The sequence below is a fragment of the Nicotiana tomentosiformis genome, chromosome 5 (assembly GCF_000390325.3).
Source record: "Nicotiana tomentosiformis chromosome 5, ASM39032v3, whole genome shotgun sequence".
Lineage (NCBI taxonomy): Eukaryota > Viridiplantae > Streptophyta > Magnoliopsida > Solanales > Solanaceae > Nicotiana > Nicotiana tomentosiformis.
Genome location: NC_090816.1, coordinates 92,783,842 through 92,801,770, shown reverse-complemented (window position 1 = coordinate 92,801,770; position 17,929 = coordinate 92,783,842).

The following is a 17,929-nucleotide window of genomic DNA, read 5'->3' as shown; positions in this document are numbered from 1 at the left end:
ATTATTTGTTAGGCTTACCTAGTCGTAGAGACTAGGTGCCATCACAACATCCTATGGAGGAAAATTGGGGTCGTGACATATGGGTTCACATATGTGTAGGGTTTGAGCCCATGTGCAAGCACCGGGGTATTCATCCATGCACGGGGTAGTGTGTAAGCTATGATATGCCTAGAATTGACTGTCAAGCTTTAAGCTATAATGTTTCTCATATTTGTAACATTATTGTGAACTATTTGAACTATGTTTGAGGGTAAGAAGAAGCTAATTCCCTGAATAAACTTGGTAATTGTTATTTCTGTGATGAACTTACCGATTTGAGCCATGATGGAATACTTTGCACATGCATACACTTTAGCTTGTCCATTATACTAGTCCAGGAGCATGAAATCGGATATTCATTGATTGTCATACATGTATTCTTATATATTTGCTTATGTGTGATATGATTTGGATTGGATGCATGTGGCAACGCTGGGCGGATTGTGTTGTTATGCCTATGATTATGTCTGGCAGATTGTGTTGTTATGCATGTGACCACGCCGGACGGATTCTGTTGTTATGCTTGTGACCACACCGGGCAGATTATGATATTGAGCTTGTGACCACGTGGGGCAAATTATGAGTATCGGCATGTGAGTTCTTTGTGCAGCACATGAGTTGTCTATGCAGATCTAGATACTGATATTATAGCACGTGAGTTATCTGTGCAGCACGTGAGGTGTCTGTGCAGCACGTGAGTTATCCGTGCGATTGATATTAAGCTTGTGACCACGTCGGGTCGATTAAGATATTGAGCGTATGACCACGCCGGGATAATAGCACGTTGAATTGGCCATGCTTGTGTGTGGATACAGATCCATCCCCTAAGGGTCATCCTCTCATGTTTCTCTCTTGATGGTGTACATACGGACTGTGAGAAACCGACGGGTTTCTGGTTGATTGGAGCTCTGGGAGAGCTGGTTATTGTTATTTGGATCGGGTTCCATGCTGCAATAGGCTTTACTGTCTTATTGTTATTTGAATCAGTTTGTGCGCCGTAACAGACTGATATTTTGTTTTTTTTGCCATTTCATCTTTACTTGTAATTTTCTTGAATGTTTACCTGATTTACTTACATATCTCTTCCTTAAATGCTAGATTGTTGACTGAGCATAACAATTTAAAACATAGAGTTGTGAGCATCAAGGTGGTTTTACTTGAGATTTCTTTTGATTTGATCATATATATGTACTATACTTGTTGGAAATTTATGAACTATGTAGGGAAAACGAGTGTCATTTATAATTCTTGCCTTTAATACCTCACTGAGGTTAGTTACGATACTTATTGAGTACATGTGGTCGGTTATACTCATACTATACTTTTGCACCTTGCGTGCAGAACTTAGAGCTGATGTTGCTGTGCATGGCGGAAGCCGACCTTGAAGATGTGCCTGCTTCCGAACATAGCTACCACTTGTTCATAGTAGTTATAGATTCTAATTTTGTTCATGTACATTCCAAACAGATGTTGTAATTATTTCATTTCAGTTTTGTAAATCTAAGTCTTAGTGGCTCATGACTTGTACTACCAGCCCTTGGGTTGTTGTATAAAAGTTTAGTTAGTTCATCATTTATTTCTTATTAATATCATTTGGATTGTGTTATTATTAATTGGCTTACGTAGCGGGTTAGGTTAGGTGTCATCACGACTAGTTGGATTTTGGGTCGTGACGAGTTGGTATCAAAGCTCTAGGTTCATAGGTTCTACGAGTCATGAGCAAATGTCTAGTAGAGTCTTGCGGATCTGTATGATGACATCCATGCCTATCTTCGAGAGGCTATAGCGCATGTAGGAAGAATTTCCCAACTTTATTTCCTTATCGTGCGACATTGATTCAGCTTGAAGCGTATCTCATCGAATTCCTTCCACTCACTCGTATGTTATGTGAGTGCTCGATATTGATTGTGCATTAACGGCTTGTGATTCCATTGATGAGGTGCGAGATGTGTTTTCTATATTTTGGTGATGGGCCAGTCTGGAAGACTTGAGGACGGATTTTGGTCGCAGCTTGGGCTCGGTGGTTTTAGTTGTGATAGTATATGCCTTTGGACTTATATGTATGGTAGTGTCCATAGGTATGGGACTGGTGGTTGGGTGAGTGGTTGTGTGGCTATATGATGATCATGATGTGCCTGCGGGATATGTTCAGATGGTTTGGATGTGACGAGAAGAGTTTGCTTGGGATGTGAAAAAGACGATTGGGTGCTTGATTTTTTTCTTAATGTATTGTACAATCTCGAGTTATGAGCGTGTTGAGAGATCTTTCATGTTGTTCATTTATGGGATAAAGTGTATTCTTATGTTTTGTTGATGAGTTTGGACTCGAGAAGATATAGTGATTGCACAGTAGTTGTGGCCATGAAAGGGTATAGAGAAATGTCGGGTTGAGGCTAAGTAGGTGGGTTATCTCCTGCAGAATGTTCTGAGGTTGTGTGATTCTTATGACAATTATGTGGAGAGTTTCTTCCTCCTAGAAAGTTAATTGCAATTTGAGTTTAGATAGCTTGAGGAAGTCAACTCGACTGTCACGAGGATGAATGTGAGCTTAGCAGATGATTCGAGGTATTTTATGATTTGTGTTATATGAGCTTATGAAAGGTTTCATTGAATTATGGTGCGGGATTATGGAAGTAATAGAGTGAGGGTATTATAAGTTATCGGATGTCGTGTTCTATGGCTTCGAGCCAGGTAGGGGAGTTTGCTATCGATGATTGGATTGCATGGTTATGTGTTATACTAGTTTGGTCTGGGCAATAGTAGTGGATCGATTATGACTTGAAGAGTTTGATTTTGAGGATGACTTGAGTGAAGGAATTTCTGTATGCATTATGTATTACAATTTATGGAGACATGAAAATCTTGGAATTATTTGGGCGGTTATTCGTGATGGATGTAATGTGCTAAGAAAAGGGAGTCACTCGGTTGCGTTAAGGCGATGTTACTTCTTTGGGTGTTGGTGTGCTAATGGATCACAGGTCGTTCGGGCTCGTTTAAGCACTGCATATGAGATTAAAATAAGGTGGATGACCCTCGAGAAAGTTCTAATGGGTTCAAGACTCATATGTGATATTTGAGGAATTTCCAGACTTGTAAATGGCTAAGATATGAAATTTGTTGGACCGTGTTAGGACTCGTGGTTTTCTGTATCATTATTGGGTTCTACATTACAGTATCAGGAAGGTTGAGAAAAATAGATTTAAATTCACATAAAGTCTTTTCAGTGTGGGTATCTCGATTGCGGTATTTGGGGTGCTTTAGAGGGCATACAACGACTCATGGGCTTTAGGACGATGCGGTTTCATGCTAGGATCTCTGGTGGTGAGCTTTGGGGAAGGATCGTAGTGTACTGGCAAGGAGAAGTGTAACTTGAAGGCAATTCAGAAGGAACTTGAAGAAATAGGTCAGTTTGGTAGTAGGTTGAATCGGCATGATAATAGAAGTGATCAGTTCTTTTGGTCCTTATGATGTGGTGAGGATTTACAGTTGTTTTGTGGCAATAATCTGGGGCTGGGCGACCTGCGTGACTTTGGTTGAGATAGAGGAATTCTGTTCGGATGGCTTGGTCATGTGCAAATGGTTTTCGAACAGTTTTCGCTGATTTCTACCACGGCTTGGGGCGGAAGTTCTCATCAGGAATGGGGAGTATGTTGCATGTTGTGATTTTCTTGCGAATGGGATCCAAAGGTAGGTTTATAGCGGAGGGAGTATGTATCCTGCTGGTGCTTTAGAGTTGTTAATGAGATTCTCGTGCTTTTCATGTGACGGCATGATAGATGCAGTTTGACGTGTGGGATTGTGGTTTACATGTACAAGGATGTGGTTCAGTTTTGAAGGGAAGATCCTGAATTTTGGACAGCATGGATCATCTCGGATGTTTAGATGCATGTTAGTACTAACTGGTATTACCTGAGAACGGTGCAAATTTTGCACTGTATTTTGACTTATGGATGTTTCATTGGTATTGCGGTACTCGCCTGGTTGATCGACTGCTGATGTTCGGATTTTTTCTATGTGGCGCAGAAGAATTATGGAAGTATTTCGCGTGGAATGATTATGTATGAAGGATATGTCATTCATTTGAGTGGTAGAGATGGGATCAGATCCGGTGATTCTTTTGTATTTGTATCCGGGTTATATTTGTATCTCATGTCATTCTTTTGTATCCGGGTTGTATTTGTTGACTCAGCACAGCTATTGTTGGGGGGCTGTCATTTGGTTAAAGTTAAGCTTGTTCATGTTCTGATGTGATCAATGGGTTGCTATTCTATGCTATGTGAGTTGTGATCTGTTGGTTATTTGCACACATGATGTAGTTTTATTTGGGCTTTATGGCAAAATTAGAGGGAGATGGTACTTGGGATGTCAAATGGTTGATTGCACATTGGTTATGGTCTTTCCTATCGGTGGTATGTTGTACTAACTATTTCTCTGTAGTTATGGTCATGCACTTCGTGGGCTTCTTGTCGATTTGCATATGGTTGTTGATTTGAGCATTACTTAGGGTATTTCATGTGGACCAGTGTTTGGATTGTGTCACGCACTGCGGTAGCATTATGTTGGGATATGATCCTTTGTGTTAGATCTATGTGTCTTGGTTCTACTATGTGTGAGGGGTTCCTAGCATTGTGCTTGTGGTGGTATCTGTTGAACTTGCGGGACGGTTCTCTCATTTGAATCATTTTTCATTTTTGGGTGCATTTGAGTTGTTGCTTATTGGTGCACGGATTACACGATTTGTGGCTTTAGGTTGTGCTGGTGTAGCATGTCAATAGAGCAACTATAATTGATAGGATGAAGTCATTGGGCCTAGAATGAGTGCTATCGGATTTGATTATGATATGTTTGTAAGGATAATGTCACTAATCAGCTTAGAATTTGGCTATGGTTTTTGTCGGGCGAGAGAGCCCTACGACTTGTTGATTTGATGGGTGGTTATGAATTCTACCCGTTTCTTCATCATCGTTAGTGTACTAAGGTTTAGAACAAGGTTTTAGTTGTTATGAGTCTTGCTACCAGTACTGAAACTGTTATTGAGCAGCTATTGTGGGCGGAAGTTATTTCTATACGTATCTAAGTTATGCAGTATATCATGTGATGATGTCTTGAGTTGTGGTTATGGCTTGGTCCAGCTTTTTCAGACCTATACAGTGTATAGATATGAGAATCGGGTCTCGTAATAGATTCTGGACATTGGGGAATTGATTCCAAGGTTTATGGGCTAAGGTTGAAGTATGGATTCTCAGTTAGGTTGTGTTGTCAGGCTTGTATTGATTGGGGTGGCGTGGGATCACCCACGGTTATGTTCATGGTGATTTTACATAATGATTTGATGACTTTAGAATGCCTCTTGGCACGTTCGAGGATGAACGTATGTTTAAGTGGGGGAGAATGTAACGACCCAACCGGTCGTTTTGAGCATTTGCATTCTATTTAGCTGTTTGAAGTCTTGAATAGTTTTATATGATGTATTAGGACTTGTGTGAATCGTCGGTTTTGATTTTCAAGTGATTCGGGATTGATTTGGAAGAATGATTCTCAACTAGGAAGCTTTAGGTTGGAAGAGTTAACCAAGTTTGACTTTTGTGTATTTGACCTTGGATCGAAGTTTTGATGGTTCCGTTAAGTTCGAATGGAGATTTTGGACTTGGGCATATGCCCGGATTTGTATTTGGATGTTTCTTGAAGGTTTTGGTGTTAATTGGTGAAAGTTAGCAATTTGAAGGTTTGAAAAGTTCATAAGTTTGACCGGGAGTTGATTTGACAATAACGAGTTCAGGCTATGGTTCCGGAAATTTGAATAGCTTCTGTATGTCATTTGGGACTTGTGTTCAAAATTTGAGATCATTCTGGGTTGATTTGATATTGTTCGGCATGAGTTTTGAATATTGAAAGTTCAAAAGTTTTTCAATTTGATTTGAGGTACGATTCATCGTTTCGATGTTGTTATGTGTAATTTGATGCCACGAGTAAGTCCGTGTTAGGTTTTAGAAATTTTTGGTATTTTCGGGCAGGATCCCGTGGGGCTCGGGTGAGTTTCGGATGTGGTTATGATCATTTAAGAACATGTTTGTTAATGTTGGTTTTTGTTGGGTTCTGATGTGACTGCACCTGCGGAAATTTGGGCGCAGGTGAAGAGCCATAGAAGCGGCAAGCATAGCGCAGAAGAGCAATTTGGAGCTGGGGCAGGACTCCGCAAATGCGGAGATATGCTCCGCTTTTGCGACGGCGCAGGTACGGTAGCTTTGGCACAGAAATTGAAGGAGCGTAGATGCGGCAAATTTTCATCGCACCTTCGACGTCGCAGAAGCGGAGCATATCCGCATGTGCGAGAGGTCGGCTAGTTAGTTATTTCCGCAGAAGCGCAGAAATATTCGCAGAAGCGACGCCGCAAAAGCGGAAGGGCTGTCGCAAATGCGAAGACGCCTGGGCATGGTCTATTTATTCGAGGGTTGAGTATTTCATTCATATTTTGAGTTATGGAGCTCGGATCTGAGCGATTTTGGAGGCGAATTTCACCACATGAATTGGAGTAAGTATTTTCTGCTTGGTTTTGATTATAATCTGTGATTCCATCTTCGATTTTGGTATTTGATTGATGATTCAAAAAGAGAAATTGGGGGTTTTGTCTAAACTTTCCTAAAGTGAAATTTTGAGTTTTGAACATCGATCCGGAGTCACATTTGAGTGAAATTAGTATGGTTGGACTCGTATTCGAATGGATTGTCAGAATTTGTGAGTTTTGTCGAGTTACGAGGTGCGGGCCTAGGTTTGACTTTCTGGTTGACTTTGAGTAATTGATTAAATATTCGATTTTTATCATTTGGGTTTGTCTCTTATGGCATTATTTGATGTTTTTAAGTTGTTTGGCTATTTTTGCGCCGTATAGAGGTTGATACGCGTGGGATGGCATTTCTAGAGTATTGTTTGGCTTGCTCGGTATTTATTTTGGCTTATTTGAGGTAAGTATCCTATATAAACATAGTTGAGGCACTAGTTGCCTGAATTGTTTGTGATAGCTACGTGCTATGGGCGCATATGTGTGGGGTTTGAGCCCATGTGCGAGCACATGGTATTCATCCATGCTCGGGGTAGTGCTTTGGCTATGATATGCTTAGAATTGACTGTCAAGCTTTAAGCTATAATGTTTCTCGTATTTGTAACATTTTTGTGAACTATTTGAATCATGTTTGGGGTTACGAAGAAGCTAATTTCCTGAATAAACTTTTAATTGTTATTTATGTGATGAAATTACCGATTTGAGTTATGATAGCATACTTTGCACATGTATACACTTTAGCATGTCACTTATACCAGTCCAGGAGCATGAAATATGATACTCGTTAGTCATCATACATGTATTCTTGTATATTTGTTTATGTGTGATATCATTTGAACTAGATTCATATGACCACGCCGGGCGGATTGTGTTGTTATACCCTGTGATCACGCTGGGCGGATTGTGTTGTTATGCCTATGACCAAGCCTGACGTAGTGTAATATTGAGCATGTGACCATACCAGGCGGATTGTGAGTATCGGTGCGTGAGTTGTCCAGACAGCACGCGAGTTATCCGTGCGGATCCAGATACTAATATTATGGCACGAGAGTTGTCTGTTACGTTGATATTGAGCCTATTATCATGCTGGGAAGATTATGATATTGAGCTTGTGACCACGCCATGCTGATAGCATATTCAATTGGCCATGCTTGCGTGTGGACACAGATCCATCCCCCTATGTCACCCTCTCATATTTCTCTCTTGATGGTGTACACGCGAATTGTGAGAAACCGGCGAATTTCTGGTTGATGTGAACTCTGGGAGAGCTGGTTATTGTTATTTGGACCGGGTTGCACATCACAACAGGCCTGCATTATTGGCTTATTTTTATTTGGATCAGTTGCGCGCTGCAACGGACTGATAATTGGTTGTTTTGCATTTCATCTTTACTTGTAATTTTCTTGACTATTTACCTGATTTACTTGCATATTTCTTCCTTAAATGTTGGATTGCTAAGTAAGCATAACACTTTAAAACAAAGAGTTGTGAGTATCAAGGTAGTTTTACCTCATATTTTTCTTGATTTGACCATATATATGTACTATACTTGTTGAAAATTTATGAACTGTACAGGGACAGCGAGTGTCATTTATAATTCTTGCTTCTAATATCTTGCCGAGGTTAGTTACGATATTTATTGAGTACATGGGATCGGTTGTACTCATACTACACTTCTACACCTTGCGTGCAGATATTGGAGCTGATGTTATTGTGTATGGCGGAAACTGGCCTTGAAGATGTACCTGCTTTCGGGCATAGCTACAACTTACTCTTGGTAGTTCTAGATTCGAATTTTGTTCATGTACATTCCAAACAGATGTTGTAATTATTTTATTTCAGTTTTGTAAATATGAGTCTTAGTGGCTCATGACTTATACTAGCAGTCCTTGGGTTGTTGTATAAAAGTTCAGTTATTTCATAATTTATTTCTCATTAATCTCATTTGAATTGTGTTATTGTTAATTGACATACCTAGTGGGTTGGGTTAGGTGCCATCACGACTAGTTGAATTTTGGGTCGTGACATGGATGAATCCCGAAGATAGAGTAGCCGATAACAAAGATTCAAAGAATTGTATTCGGGGTGCATTTAATGAGCAGTCGTTACAGAGAATATCTGCATTCATAGCCAACCGTTATGCAACCATTAATGACGGTTTTATTCTCATTTAAGAAGAGCTTGATTTGGGGATCTTGTCTCCCTAAATAAAGCTATAAATATGAGAATTAGAATTCATTGTAACACAGGAAATATTCTGTACACAAGCTTAAGTCAGCTCTCATCTTATAAAACTATTGTTTGTCTTTATTCTTGAATATTTTTCTTGCTTCTGTCACCGAAGAGGCTAAATTCATAGCCAGACTTGTATTTCCTTTAATTTTGTTTCATAATCTTATTTTTGTTCTTGTTTATTTCATATTTCTGGATCAAATTAATTCACGTGTCTATAAACCACGTTACAAATTCAACTGTACTGTTTTATGGGTAAACAATATATATATATATATATATATATATATATATATATATATATATATATTGAAAATGAGAATGTTTTCCCCATTTTATGTCATGTGCATCGCGCATACATGCGAAATAGCATGATGAAAGAACGTACGTGACTAAAATTAACCAGTTAAAAATAAACGTAGTTTTTGTGGTAGTATTTGGAAATGAAAACCTTTCTTCATTAGCAGCTTTCCCTATAAATATTTCATGTCACATTCTATTTGTACACTGCTATTTAACATATATTTACTTTTTACAATTATTTAATACGTATCCAATTTAGTGAACTTCAGACAAAGTACATTGCCTCCTCCCCTCCTCCTCCTCCTCCTCCTCTTATTCTTATTCTTCTTCTAGAATAACTCAAGAACATTGACAAATCACCATTTTTACAAAATGAGTTTGTCGTCTTCCTCTTTAATTCTTCTTTTTTTTTTCGTCTTCTAAAATAACTCCAACACATTGACAAATTATTATTTTTATAAAATGAGTTTATTAAATTTAATATTGTTTTGATAAAATAATAATTCGGGTCTATTCTTTATGATATTTGGAATTTATATTTTCAATTTGAGCTCATTCAAAGTATATTTGGGCGTTGAACCATATGTTGGGTTGTTAAAATCAAAGAACAATTTTTTATTTCTGGGCAAAAAAAAAAAATCAACTAAACATCTGAACTTCAGGTGAAAACATCTTAAGTGCATGCAAAAATTAAATACACTTTGTGTAACTGAAGTGCAATCAATTTTTGTATGCACTTAAGACATTTTCGTTTTAAAGTCCCAAACTTCAAATAAAATTTGTAACTTTAGACGTGAAGTGTAATACTTCATTCACATACATCTGTAGTTGTATCCGAAATAAGTAAAATTGTAATAAGAAAAAAAAATTAGGGACAACATAAATAGTAACCCCAAAATCGGGTGCACTTCCCCAACTCTCCCTGCTGAAAAGCCGAAACAGATAATGACAAGTCGAACAATAAAGGAAAACTTACACAAATGTACATATGTTATAAATATCATTAATTATATATGTCCATTCATTATGGAATTACTTGGAGAGCAAGCTAAATACTTAGAGACCAATGTAATTATAGGAACTAGCCTTATTACTGTGCGACTATCTAGTTAGAATCAAACTATTACTTGGGGACCAAGTTCATTTCTTCCTGTAAATAGGAGGTTCCCTTACCATTTATGAGATCAAGAGAATTTTATTAATTATCTCTGTCTAAGTTTTTCTTATTTTACTTTGTTTTATATTATTTTATAACACGTTTCCATCACGAGTCTCTAACCAATTGAAATATCTGCTTATTATCGTTTTCCTAAAAGATTTCGTCAAAGTTTTTCCGGTTCAGAACAAGGTGCGTATCCTATAAAGCTATTTATACTGTTGCTGTGCAATTTATGTGTGGAATTTGTTGTATGCTTTACTCTCGTGATTATGCTTACCATATAGCACGTACATAGTAGGATGATAATATGATGAGTAAGGTATCTGTTATTAAAAATGATGTCGATTCTCATTCCAGATCACTTAATGAGAAATTTCATTATATGAATTGTTTCTGTTTGATAAGATATATAATATTTTTGCCTCACAAATTTTCGCATATTAATATGGGATTATTTTGAGACATAATTTTAATCATTACATTTGTGGAGTTACACTAACATTTATATATAAGGATGATCATGGTATTAAAATGATGAACAAGCTACGTAAAGGCATGGAACAAGCCTGTTTAGGTTCTATCTCCTGCAAAACTTTTCAATTTATTTGTCTACCGTCTAGTTGGAGTTGATGTCATCATGATAAAATCAATTCTTGTAAGATAAGACAGATAAGTGTGGTCTCATGATAATTGATAAGTCGCAACAAGTTCGAGTACGTCTACCGCAAAACTTGCTCGACTGCCTCTAGTGTCTTAATATTCAGATGGCTCGGGGGCTCTCTCAATATTTTGATATACACTTATTTAGTTGTCCCTTGAATTTAGTAAGAGTTTTATATTATATTATATATATATATATATATATATATATATATGTGAGAGTGTGCGTTTAGTAAATGTTTTACTTTGGATATTGGGTTCGGGTGCCAACTCATTATGGCCTAACATACATTTATATGTATAACGCATTGATTTTGAGTCTCAATGCACCATATTAATGATATTGACGGTTAAAGAAAAATAACGTATTTTTCATAAAAAAACATGAAACTCATCCCACTTTATATGATTCATTCTTAAAGTGAATATGGTAGCAGTGCATAAATAAGTCTAAAGTAAGGCAATTGGTTAACCAATGAATATGGGCATGCCAAAGACCAAAATAATAATTGTCATGCCCCGACCTCAGGGAGCGCAACCGATGCTCAACCGAGATACCCCGATCAAGCAAGCCTACTAGATGCCTTCTACCCAACCTTGCCCATTAACAATATAAGAATCAGTACAAGTGATAGACATGAGAGGAGTCAAGTGTTCCACAATCTTTTTTTTTTCCATTACTAAAGGATATTCATTTATGATTTCCAAAATATTACAAGTTTATAGATATGACGAAGACATCTTTGTCCAAATACCAACACTTTCTAGTTTAATTCCCAACATCAAACACCTCTCACAACCTGTCTATGGAATCTCTAAGTACAATAGAAGAGTAGTATGGACGTGCTGGCGACATGGCCCGGCTATACCTGAAAACATAAAGTACAACATCAAATGACATGAAACCCGTAACATAGTAGGACTCACCAAAATCTGATGAATAGAGAGTAACTACTAACAGGGATCAAAATCGTCTGCTGACGAACCACATGCATCCATTGAAGATGCAGTGTCCCCGGCAAAAGAGACGTTAGTACGTATGGAATAGTACAAGTATGTAAAGCTAAATGTCCTTTTTCAAAATAGAATGCCAATATAGGAAAAGGGAAAAATCATAGAAACAACAAGTCACAATCAATAATATCCAAATGTCGAGTTACAACATAACAATTTTCAAAATATGAAATAATATATATTTTTAGCACGGAGTCCGATTACACCCAATCGGCTAGGCCATCTCCCCACGAAGAATGTGATTTGATATGTGATGCGAAAAAAGGGTGTTATCAAGAGTAGTACCACATTATGCGCTACATGGCGTCCGATCACCACCCGACCGGCTAGGTCGTCTCCCCACGTATGCCGTGTGGTTTGACATTAAATCTATGGCTCTCAACAATCTCATCCCAATTAAGGGTATAATCACAATCACATAAATATTTCAATCTCATCCCAAATAAGGGGAATAATCACAATCTACTCCTACACCGGCACGTGTAGTTTCGGGTGTGGGCCTTATGACCCACACTTTCTTGGTTTACTAACGATACTCCCAAAACCAATTTTGTTTTGCACACAAGGGAAACAAAAGTACAAACATATGTTATATTCTCCTCATTATCTTTCACACTATAAATACCTTCATTAGTATTTTTAACCATTCACAACATCATTATTTTCTTAGCTCTCTTGGCCATACTTATGATTCTTCATTCATGGCACGTTGGCCGTATTGCATATTCTACATTTTCATTCTTTTACTTTCATGGATCATCATCATAACTATAAACCAATAGAATATTTCGAAAATCACAACTTTAAATTTACTAATAACGAAGACTTTAAACACAATATATTTCTTTCCAAAAAATAGAGTAAAATGATTGGCAATCGAAGCATAAGTTAAAAATCATAAACGTGTAACACATCATTTGTTCTTGAAATACTTTTTCCCAAAAAGGGAAATACACAATTTCAACTCATTAAGTTGTAAGAGCTCAAAACACATTAGAAATGCTCACAAAGCATAATATTAGTTAAAACAGCCACATTTGGGCATAACTTAGGTATATAAGCTTTTAGGCAAATCTATTTTCGATGTCAGTTTGGAATAGTTGAATCAAGGCCTATTCCATAACATATTAAAACACAACCCATGCTTAATCATCTTCTCAAATAGTAACTCAACATAACAAGAATATTTGGAATACAAATTGAACACATAAATATCTTGACATAAGGCTTGTTCGAAATAATCAATTTATAATGAGCAATACGGGACTTACAATGTAACGACCCAACCTGTTGTTTTGAGTATTTACACTTCGCTCGGTTGTTTCAGGGCCTGAGTAGCTCTGTATGATGTATTATGGCTTATGTGAATCATCGGTTTTGATTTTCAGGTTATTCAGAACCAAATTGGAAGAATGGATTTTAATTGTTGAAGCTTTGAATTGGGAGAATTGATCAAGTTTGACTTTTTGTGAATTTGAACCCGGAACAGAGTTTTGATAATTTTGTTAGCTCCGTTGGGTACTTTTGGAATTAGGAGCGCGTCCGGATTGTGATTAGGAGATCCCTGGTTGATTTTGGCTTGGAATGGCGAAAGTTGAATTTTTGGAAAGTTTGACCCGGGGGTTGACTTTTTGATATCGGGGTCGGAATATGATTCTGGAAATTTGAATAGGTCTGTAATGTGAAATGTGATGTGTGTGCAAAATTTGAGGTCAATCGGATATAAGTTAATAGGTTTCGGCATCGATTGTGAAAGTTGAAGTTTCAAAGTTCATAGATTTCGATTGAGGTGTGATTCGTATTTTCAATGTTGTTGGAGGTGATTTTAATATTCGACTAAGTTCGTATGATATTTTAAGACTTGTTGGTATGTTAGGTTGGGGTTTCGGGGTCTCGGGGGCTCGGGTTGATTTCGGGTGGTTAACGGACTTGGAATTTGATTTGAGAAGTTGCTGGAGTCTGAGAGCTGTTGGTGTGACCACACCTACGGAGAAGAGACTGCAGATGGAATGCCGCAGGTGCGGCAGGTTGAGCGCAGGTGAAAAAAGGGCGGAGACCAGCAGGGGTTGCAGGTGCGATGGCTTCTCCGCACCTGCGATAGCGCAGATGCGGACCATTGGTCGCAGGATTGGAGGCAGCCAGAGTTAGTCAATGTCGCAAGTGCGCCCAGATGTTCGCACCAGAAGATGCGCAGGTGCGAGTCCAGGTACCGCAGGTGCAGACAATGCCTGGGTAGTGTTAAAAACGAGGGTTTCCGAGATTTTTCTTATCTTGGTCATTTTGGAGCTCGGTTTGGTCAACTTTGGAGAAGAAAATTTCCACACAACTTGGGGTAAGTGTTCTCTACTCATTTGTTTGATCTTATATCATGAATCTAACTTCGTTTTTGGTAATTGGATTGTGAATTTTAAAGAAGAAATTGGGAGTTTTGGCCTAAAGTTTCATAATATGAATTTTTGATTTTTGAACATCGAATTGGAGTCAGATTTGAGTGAAACTAGTATGGTTGGACTCATAATTGAATGGGTTGTTGGATTTTGTAAATTTTGTCGGGTTCCGAGGTGTGGGCCCGGGTTGGGATTTTGGCCAATTTTGGGCTTTTGATTCAAGATTTGATCTTTTTCGATCGGGATTGGTTCCTTTAGCATTGTTTGATATATTTGAGTTGTTTTTGGTTAGTTTCGAGCCATTCGGAGGTCGGAACATGCGGGATGGCATTTTGGAGCATCGCTTGACTTTCTCGGTGTTGGAATTGGCTTGTTCGAGGTAAGTAACTCTTCTAATCTTAATGCTGAGGGTATGAAACCCCGAAATACGTATTATGTGATTGGTATTGACGTGACACACATGTTAGGTGACGGTCGCGTGGGCATGCACCATGTGAATTGAGACTCTGTTGTTTCCATGTCACTGTATAGTGGTCCTACTTTGTTGATATCCGTGTTTTCACCATGTGATAAAGTAGTTAAGCATAGACATCATATTTAGGCATTATGTCGATACTGTTTGGACTCATAGTGGTTGTTTCTTAGTGTCATCTCACTGATTTAATTGATATTTCATACTCAGCCATATCCATGCATTCATGCCATATCTCAGTTTCAGTTATTATTTATTGATACATCATACCATTATTGTCGGGCTAGTTTCATGACATTGTGAACCCGTGAGTGAGACTGGAGAGATTGATGACTGAATAAGGCCGAGGGCCTGAGTGGGAGTGATATTTTGGGATCGGGATGCATGCCGCAGCATGATATATTGATTATATTTATGGGATCAGGTTAAACGCCGCAGCGAGCCTTAGGGCTGTATATGTATATGGATCGGGTTGCACGCGCAACGAGCCTTAGGGCTATATATATATATATATATATATATATATATATATATATATGGATCGGGTGGCACACCGCAACGAGCCTCATGGCTATTTATATATTATGGGATCTGATTGCACGCCGCAACGATATAGCACTTGGGCTGAAGGAGTCCCTCCGGAGTCTGCACACCCCCAGTGAGAGCAGTCGACTATATATATGTGGATCGGGTTGCATGCCGCAACGGGCCTTATGGTCATATGTGGATCGGGCTGCACGCCACAGCAGGTAGTGAACAGTGCTAAGTGATTTAGTGTGCTGAGCATTGAGCATAGTGATAGGGAATGCGAGACAGTAAGATTGAGTACTTCGAGAGTGTGAGTACATGAGCTCATCATTGAGATGCATTGCATTCGACATGCATAGTTGAGATATATGCATAGAGGTGCATTTCCTTCTGCTACCTAGTTTTGGGGACATTTATGATTTTACCTGTATCTTGACATGTAGGCATTGAAAAGTACATTCCTCATGCTATCTGAAAATGAAACATCTTACTATTTGTTGAAAGGAGTTTTGGGAAAAATCACAGTTTTCAAACTTACTCGTATTTCCCCTTTTTTGGGTAAAAGATTTAGATTTTCACTGAGATACTTGAAAAGAAATGCCTATTTTTCTGGAACTGTGAACGGACTGAGCCTTTTATTTCCGAGATACTATTTTCTTATGTGTACTATGTTGTTATGAACTGTTGTGGAATATTGGTGTTAGACCCGACCTTTCTGTTAGCTCGTCACTACTTTCAACCTAAGGTTAGGTTTTTTACTTATTGAGTACATGGGGTCGGTTGTACTCATACTCCACTTCTGCACCTTGGGTGCAGATGTTTGATGCTGATGTTGCTTTGTTCGTTGGGAGCTGGATCTGAATATGTACTTGCCTCTTGTTCGTGGTAGCCTTAGATCTATAACAAGATTCTGCTTATGTACTTTTCAAACAGACGATGTATTTATTTCATTTCAGCTTTATAAACTCTATTCTTAGAAGCTCATGATTTGTACTACCAGTTCTTGGGAAATGTATAAGATTTAGATAATTTCTTTAATTAATTGCTTTAATAATTATTATTGGAATTGGTTAGTGGTTAACTGGCTTACCTAGCGGGTTGGGTTAGGTGCCATCACAACTATTTGTATTTTGGGTCATGACAGATTGGTATCAGAGCTCTAGGTTCATAGGTTCTACAAGTCATGAGAAAATGTCTAGTAGAGTCTCGCGGATCAGTATGATGATGTCCATACCTATCTTCGAGAGGCTACAAGACATTTAGGATATATTCTCCATCTTTCTTTCCTTATAGTGCGGCATTGATTCAGCTTGAAGCATAACTCTTTGAATTCCTTCCACGCATTTGTATGCGCATGTGAGCGCTCGATATCGATTGTGCGCTGGCCGCTTGTGATTATATGAATGAGGTTCGAGATATGTATTTTGTGTTTTGGTGAAGGGCCAGTCTGGAGGACTTGAGGCCATGGTTAGACCGCAGCTTGAGCTCGGTAGCTTCAGTTGTAACTTGTATAATTGGATTCATATGTCCGGTAATGTCCCTACGAGTGGAGTTTGTGGCTCGATGAGCGATGGAATGACTATGTGGTGAGTATGATGTGACTGCGAGATGTTTTCAGATTGTTTGAATATGATGAGAGGTATTTCTTTGAAATGTAGAGGAAAGTCCATTAGGTGCTTGATTTTTGTTTTGATGTGACGTACAATCTCGAGTATTAATGTTTGGAAGGATCTTTCACGTTGTTAAAGTTTTGGGACAAATTAAATTCTCGTGTCTGGTTAATGTGTTTGGACTCAGAAAGATTAAGTTATTTCATAGTAATTGCAACTGCGAAAGGTTATAACAAGATACTATTTTAAGGTTAAGCAGGTGGGTTATCCCCCTGCAGAGTAATCTACGTAGGTATGTTCCTTATAATGTAAATGGAGAGTTTCTTTTCTGCCGGCGGGGCATATGTGTTGGGATTTAAATTTGAATCTGGTAGAGAAAGTTGACTGGAGTGTTAAGGGAATGAATGCGAGCTAGCGGACGATTGAGGTATTTTTATAGTTGGCATTGTATGAGCTTGAGAAAACAATTCTTTATTTAGACTGCAATATTATGGCAGTAATAAAGTATGGGTACTGTGATTTATGGAGTGCTTTGATTTATGTCTTTGAGCCAAGTAGGGGAGCCTGCTATTGACAATCTGATTTCATGGTTATGTGTTAAATGTTAATTTGGTCTGAGGCATACTTGTGGATTAGTTATGACTTGCAGAGGTTAAGTCGAGAATGACTCGAGTAAGGAAATTTTTGGATACGGGTTATGGCACTTTATGTGTATATGAAAATCATGGGGATCATAAAATAATTGAGTGGTTATTCGCGAAGGATGTAGTGTACAAAGAGTATGAATTTGATCGGTGGCATTAAGGTAGGGTTACTTCTTTGGGTGTTATTGTGCTAGTGGGGAACGTGTCTTTTAGCCCATTTGAGGCGGTGCAATTTAGATTTGAGAAAAGTGGATGACTCTCGAGAATGGTTCTAATGGATTCAAGATTTATATGTAGCGATTGAGAATTTTCAAGATGTGTA